Source organism: Oncorhynchus mykiss, chromosome 22 (genome assembly GCF_013265735.2).
Source record: "Oncorhynchus mykiss isolate Arlee chromosome 22, USDA_OmykA_1.1, whole genome shotgun sequence".
NCBI classification, from domain to species: Eukaryota; Metazoa; Chordata; class Actinopteri; order Salmoniformes; family Salmonidae; genus Oncorhynchus; species Oncorhynchus mykiss.
Window position 1 is genome coordinate 14,710,855 of NC_048586.1, and position 7,491 is coordinate 14,718,345.

Genomic DNA, 7,491 nt, shown 5'->3' on the forward strand with positions numbered 1-7,491 from the left:
TTGTGAAGAATCAACAACAAGTGGGACACAATCATGAAGTGGAACGACATTTATTGGATATTTCAAACTTATAATAATTTTGCACGCCCAATTTTTCAGTTTTTGATTTGTTAAAAAAGTTTGAAATATCCAATAAATGTCGTTCCACTTCATGATTGTGTCCCACTTGTTGTTGATTCTTCACAAAAAAAATACAGTTTTATATATTTATGTTTGAAGCCTGAAATGTGGCAAAAGGTCGCAAAGTTCAAGGGGGCCGAATACTTTCGCAAGGCACTGTATGTCTTACCAGGGATATGTTTAGAGACACCACAGTCTGGCAGAGAAAACATGTGCATTTCCCCACCAGTGGTGTGTTTCCACCAAACTGACTTGTGCATGATAAAGTAGTGCACACACAATGTACTTTTTCCACTTAAGTTTTAATGTAGGCCTACCAAATAAAAAATCTAAAGTTCAATGTGTTTCCATTGCATTTTCAACTCTACTGATAGTTCTGTCAAAAAAACTGTTGTGTTAAATAGAAAATATTGCAATTCTGGTCTTGTCACGTCTGCTCTAGGCAACAGTTTGCTGATACAGTGCAGGAAGGCTGTGTAGGTAGCGAGAATATTTTTATTTGTCACACGGCAGTCAAGCATCGGTCATCATGTCACCGGAATCAGACCCTCGATATTTATTGGAAAGGACCATCAAGATCACTGTGCACGTTCACCACCCTGTGAAGTTATTTCATCTGTAGCCTAATAAACTGCATGGTTTCCGGAGTCGTAGTGGGAGGACCACACACCATACCATCGCGTGACTCCAAGTTTACTTCGATATTATGGTTTTTATATCAATATTTACACATAAAGGCGTTTCCTCTGCCATTTCTCGCATAATTCATTTAACAGACATAAAACAATCCCACCATGTCGAATGAATAAATGATCTGTCAGTATTCCTAAAATTGTATCGAAATGTCTTGTTTCCATCACAGCTGTCCTGATTATTTTTTATTCGCTGTGACTTTACTCGCATAAAAACTGTGGTTGGAAACGTGGTTAGTGTCATGGCACGCTTTGTGTAAAGCTGTTGAAGATTGAAATGCCATTTTTTTTATGTTAGAGAAAAATACACAGCTTTTTTTATTATCTTCCCCTGATTCAGAATATATAATTTTCATAGTCATGGCATGCTTTGTGTAAGAGCTATAGACGAGAGAACCGAATATCCACTGAATATCCAGTATAAAACATATTTTACCTCTGTATGGTACGTACTGGTAGGGGTATAGTGATTAGGCAGCCAGATAGATAAACCACTGGACTTGTGTCTTACCAGGGATATGTTTTGAGACACCACTGTCTGGCATGTCATGTTTATTGTCGATTTCCCCCATTAACATCATATTATTCTCTGAATGCAGAGCCCTTGATTTGAGCCCAGCAGAGGATCACGACATTGAGACTATCGACGTCCACGCTTCAGAGACGTGTGGCCAAGCTCATCACACAGAAGGTAATTTTGTCAGAGCAATTACCTGACTAATGTATTCTACAGTCGGGGCATTTTCTGCTGCTTAGGTGAGCCACTGACAGCATGTTTAGATTTTTAGCAATTGTGCCTTTCACTCTGAGAGACGTCCTGTCTTTGTCTGTCTCAGTCTTTCTCCCTATGTATCTGCCCCCCGATGCTCCCGTATTTCACATAGCTGCTGTGGAGAAGTATACCTAATTAACTTATACAGACGTGCTGTATTGAAAAGCCATAGCATGTGTGGAGGGGAGTTGACAGAGCTGCAGATATGTTAGGGAGTGTGTTTATGAAGGGAAGATTCCTGCTGTAAGATATACCTATTCCCAACGGTGCTGTATCACCTGTCAGGGATGATCACAATGCCCCAGAGAACGCCACTGTGCATTGAAACTGTCATCACACAATTACTCTCACCATTACTGCCCTACAGCTCCGTGCAACGGCGGTGACACGCTTTACAATTCAGATTGTATTCTCAGTCATTGGCACTTAAATGCTGCACTCCGTTTCATGGAACGATAAAGATCTCTGTAATCTGCTGGAGCTCAACCAGCCCCTGAAAGCTTGTCAGGCTGCATTTTGTTGTTGGCTTGAAGTTGTCAAACCTTGAAACATCACCTTTTGTTGGCCCTGTGTACATGTTTGTTTTTTGAGTGCGCTATTGTGTTGCTTTCTGATGTGGTTGTACAGCCAGCACAGGAGTAAGCCCTATGCTACGGTGTCTGTGACCACTTATCTATTTCATTCATTCTGAGGAACACGATGTGTGCAGTACAGTAACCATAGTGAGGTACACCGTAAATCACAAAGCAAGGTGTCACTTTCCTGAATTGGTGTCAGTGCACTGGAAGTTGCCGGATGAGGTCTTGCTTGGTTATATTCAGTCGCTCACTTGGTGAAGTTTTTGGTATCTTTTGGTCGAGGTTACCAGGTGAGACTCTGCTGATTCACTTGGTTAAGACAGCAACTCTCGCACAAGCTTCAGTATTTCTTTAGTCGTCTTTGTCGTCAGTTTCCTGCAGATGCAAAAGTGCTCAGCATCAATAGCAACCACTAAAAACAAATTGTGTGCACAGGTACGATAGCAGATTGAGTTTAACAAGCCAGATGGGTTGTAATCGTTTGATCAATCCAATGTTTGTGGGCTTTTATGCCTTTTATTATGGTTTGTTTTCTTTACGTGTCATTTCCTCTGGTGATTTGTCTGCCCCTGGGGAGGGCCAGAGTCAATCTGCCCGGCCATCGATGCCTCTGCCAGGGCTTGGACCGTGACCTGCCCCCCCCCCCTGGGCTGGCTCTGGCTTTCTCTGACTGGACCTCTATGCTGCTGCAGTTTTAATGCCCACCGCGGAGAACAAACTCCAGCAGCATATGGCTAATGTCCCCTCTCTCTGAAGCAGCAAGTTGTTGTTTTTTTCTGTCCCTTTTTTTGTTCGGAAGTTAGGCGCTCCGTCCCTGATGCAAATGTTGTGAGACACAGATTGGCTTGGAGCCCCAACTCCTGTGTTAGGAATTGAATGTTGCAGAGTACTCCGATATCCCTTCATGACTATGGTCTTGTGTATGTTATGCGGACACTGCAGCAGAATCTGATGTGCCATTCAGATGTGCAGATCTCTCTGTGGGCTGATGTTTCACAGACAGACAGACAGCCTCCCTCGATATGAGATGTGGTCCTCCTTCCTATTCACATATGAACCCTACAGGTGTCTAACTATACAGGAGACGGCGGAGAGCAGAGTTTGACTTGAGTTGATCACCGAGAGGCAGAGACTGGCATGTCTTCTAGGCAGTGTTTGTTCCCGACACCTGTACCAGCATGCGTCCTTCTGAAATCATAGCATAAGTGTTGTTCTCCTTACAGACTTGACGGGGTTAATACTTCACTCCTAGAACCCACAGGCTGGCTTTGTAACTCCTGCTTTATGCCAGTAATTGAGTCACTTTAACCGTGCTTTTGTTTCTTTTGTTAGGTATGTAAGGAGCTGGATAGATACTCAACACTCTCAATCAGAAAGAGCTAATCTAACTATATTGTTTGACAAGTGTGTTCCTTACAGCTTGGAGTGACTGATATGTAATCTAAAAACAATTATGCCAGTTCCTGAGAACAGTATGGGGCAGGTAAGAAGCCTTTCAGCTTTCTTAAGGTTAAATGTAATGGCCTCAATCGAGCCCTCTACAAGAGTTGAACTTCTTAGTTTGCGAATAAGGGTTGTGCCTGTTCAAAGTTGGTGAATTTCAAGCAAGTTGTTCACATTGGTTTGGAGTGGAGGGAATCCATTAGTCACTGCAGTTCTGGAGACTGATGGCTACTGTGTGACCATTTCCTATATTTCCTCACCCGTCCTGTGGGGGAGCTTGTTGATATTTTAGGATCATTGATCATTTGTATCCATGGATCCAATCTGTGAACAAGTGATCTGATCGGGCTCAAGTTGACTCAGTCGTCACAGATGTCATGTCGTTGTATCACCCACTCCGTAGTCTGCCATTACTTGACTGACACCACTTCCTCTACCACCATCCAATCCACCATAATCTCCAGAATGTGAAGTTCATTCTAATTCTGCAGCACATCAGGTACCTAATCTTTAGAACTGGCAAGTCAAAGACCTCGAAGGTGCTTTGGCATTTCAGAACTACTGAAGTAAGACAGAAAAAAGTCAAGGTTGCAGAGGACTGCAGCCCATCCGAGCCGGCTCTTTTTAAACCCCTGTTGGGCTTTTACATTTTATCACTCCTGGTATTTGTTCTCAGTGGCTAATTAACAGCCTTCCTTGTGCCATTCAGTTTCTTTTTTGAAGACAAGTCTTACATTTGGTCGATCTACCTGAATTTACTACTATTCTATTTTTCACACGGGACAATCAATACCAGGACTGAAGTAGCTAGGATTCAAATTCATGGTATCTTGCAATTTAATGGTTGAAAAGATGCAATTTGAAAGATCATAAATTGTGAAGGAGCTTATGCTTCATTGCCCTTGATTCAGTGCTTGCTGTTAGAACTTGATTTGCGAGTGTCTGCAAAGTGTGATTAACGAGGCGATCAATGTGCGCCGCGGCACACTACGGCACTCCTAATGCTCTTCATTAGAATAAATAAAATGAATTGACTGCAGCTCTATGAAAACTCTGTAATGGTTAAAAATCTAAGAACCGTCATCCTTCGCCTACGATTTAGCTCCTCTCGGCCTGAGTCCACCTTCATCACATTACTCTTGACAGCCCTGTCCCCAAACCTGCAGGGGCACCGGCGACAGGCTCGGGGTGAGGGTAGTGGAAGTGGTGTCGACGGGGGTGAGAGGGGATTGTTTAGTTGACTGGTAATCATAAGTCAGGGGGCTTTTTGCTCTGCAAACGTTGGGGGTAAGGCAGTTTGTGGAGTATTAATGCATGAAATAGCATTTCAAGCTGATAAACGGTTTGCAGAGAGGTCTTTTTGCAGATTGCTCTTGTGGTGTTGATTTTTCATGGCCGAGTCCTATTCTCTATAATAACATTTACCAGAGGATTTATTCTACTTACTTGCCTCACGCTTTCTCCGGAAATAGGGTTTGAAGTAGTCCTGCTGACTCCTAGGATACAGGCTGTTGTTCAAGATGGAAACAACTCTCTTATGTTCAATTAGCAATAAGTCATTTGACGCAGAACTTTCTGTTGAATATTTTCATTTTTTCTCTTCGTAAAATAACATTGACTAAGAGATCAAAAGGTTGTCAACAGTGCGTCGGTGTCCTACCGTCGATTTACTGAGAGAATTTTAATCATGCACCCACAAGTCCATATCTCTGCGTACTTGGTGATGGTCCTGTAGGTCACGTCAAGACCAACCTCCATTTATTTGTGCATAAACAAATCCCATTTCTAAGTGCACGTCGTAAGAAGAGTAGCATGCTTAGGTGTGGCATTGTTGATAGCCAATATGACAAGTTAAACCTGGCACTATCATGCAGCTTCCTCCAGTTGTTTAGCTAGTAATGGACCTTTTTAATAGATTTTGCTCATGTAATTTCCAGACCTCCACAATGGAAAGAGCTTTATAATTTCAGAGCAGCTGTATGAGGACCTGGGGTCTTCTCCTCCAAAGACCTGGTACCGCGATGGGAGATGATGAGGTGCCTGAACTGTGAGAAGGACTGCATGATGGCCATGGTCCCTTTCTGCCTGTACAACACCTTTGCAGTGCTACTGTATGGGCAACTCACCTCCTCTCTCGCCTTGGCCAACCTTTATTAGCTCTGTGCCCATTAAACCTGACCTGAGCGCTCATTCTGCATGGAGACACTTAATTGCATGGTACCGTGGGTGCCAGTCCTCCATGGGGTAACTAATAAGCGCTGGTTCCTGAGGAGACTATGCATGAACTGTATATGAACTGTAAAACTTTCCCTCTTTTTCACTCCTCTCAGTTCCGCTCATTATTTTAATCACCTCAGAAACGATGCTCTCTGAATTAAACCCACGTCTGAAAATGTGTGTGTCTTGTGTAACTTAACAAATAAGAATGAAATATGAAATCGTTCCTTCTTTATAAATTATTCCATTAAGTGTAATGTTAAATGGTTTACAAATAATCAGTAATGACTTAATTTCATGAAATGTATGAATCTGGATGTGCAATCAAACTGGGGAATTCTTTTTTTTTTTAAATGTATGGTTTTAAAAGAATAACAAGACTAAAGATGTATTTCCAGTGTAATTGTTTTTTGTACTTGTGTTTATTGTTTAAAGTTAGACATCCAAGGTAAAAATGCTGTGCCTCATGACATATATTTAGCAGATGGCCATGTTACTTGAAAAGATAAGGTGTTTCATATTGCTTTAGATTCTGAGTAGGTGTTCTCAGAGCGTTAACCATTTAGTGGTCACCCGCTCCCCTGCATACGGCATGTCTATAAAGCTGTGATTATCCCGAAAAGGCAATAGTTTGCTGGGGACGTAGGAGACCTCTGTTGAACACTTAGTGGTGAGTCTGTGTGTGGTAGTCGTCTCTCAAGGGGACAATATGTCAGCCCACAAGAGGAGGTGTTTATTTTGTCATGTTTCTTCTGTGGATTTCTCAGCACATTCAGGTCAGACCCCAGACACGCCGGACTCACAGATATTCCATGAGACAATACTGGGTCATTTAATTATGGTAGCATCCATCTGAAATATGTTTTTGTTTATTGTGATGATTTCCCTCGGTGTTTCCTTTCAAATCCAGGACAATGTGTACAATTATTGGTTTGTTTTTCCATCATCATTCAGAATGCAGTTTTTTTTTAAACGTGCCCATTTCTGAATGGTTAATTGTAACTGGACACAGTCAAATGACCAGGTCAACATTTCAAACAAACAGTTCACGTTTATTTAGCAAATAGCCTAGAATGATAAACTGATGGTGGTTATGGAAGCTACAACAATCAATGCATCATGTGCAGATTAGTGTATATTATCAATGCAGGATGAACAGACCCTTTCCAAAGTGGTTTTCGGTTTTTACTGATGTTACTCAACCCATCGTGGTCATTTATGTTAATTAAGGCAATTTAGTTACATTAATAATTTAGGGCTCTATTTTAACAAACCTATCGCAATGGTAGATCTAATTTCTGGCAGTAGTGCTATAGGTCAGAAATAGTTTATCTATTTTCATAGCCGGAATTATGAGCGCAATACTGTAGCTGGCGGTGGCGTGAAACGGCTTCGTTTTGATGAATTAACAAGTTGTAGGTGTGAGGAAGGCTTGGACACTCACTGGACAATCAAGGCTCTCCATGGATTGATACGGCAAGCGTTTGTCTCATGTTCTGTAGGTTATTGACAGTCTTTGCGTTGTCATCAACTCCAATGCGGCTGGAGGCACTAAATATGCTAGTCCTAGTCCATTGTGGATTAATACTACAGTTTATTAAATAGCATAGGCTACAGTAACGAGTGATAGCAAGATAACAAACAAAAAAACATCTAGTGTATGCTCAAT

General features: G+C 41.9%; 1 long non-coding RNA gene across 1 annotated transcript; it reads left to right on the plus strand.

The window, feature by feature from the left end:
• The first annotated feature begins 854 nt into the window (after nucleotides 1-854).
• LOC110502114 lies at nucleotides 855-6,761 on the plus strand. Its single transcript, XR_002470294.2, has 3 exons — nucleotides 855-1,257; nucleotides 1,412-1,503; nucleotides 5,576-6,761. It is a non-coding gene; the product is annotated as an uncharacterized LOC110502114 (long non-coding RNA).
• Nucleotides 6,762-7,491: the final 730 nt, after the last annotated feature.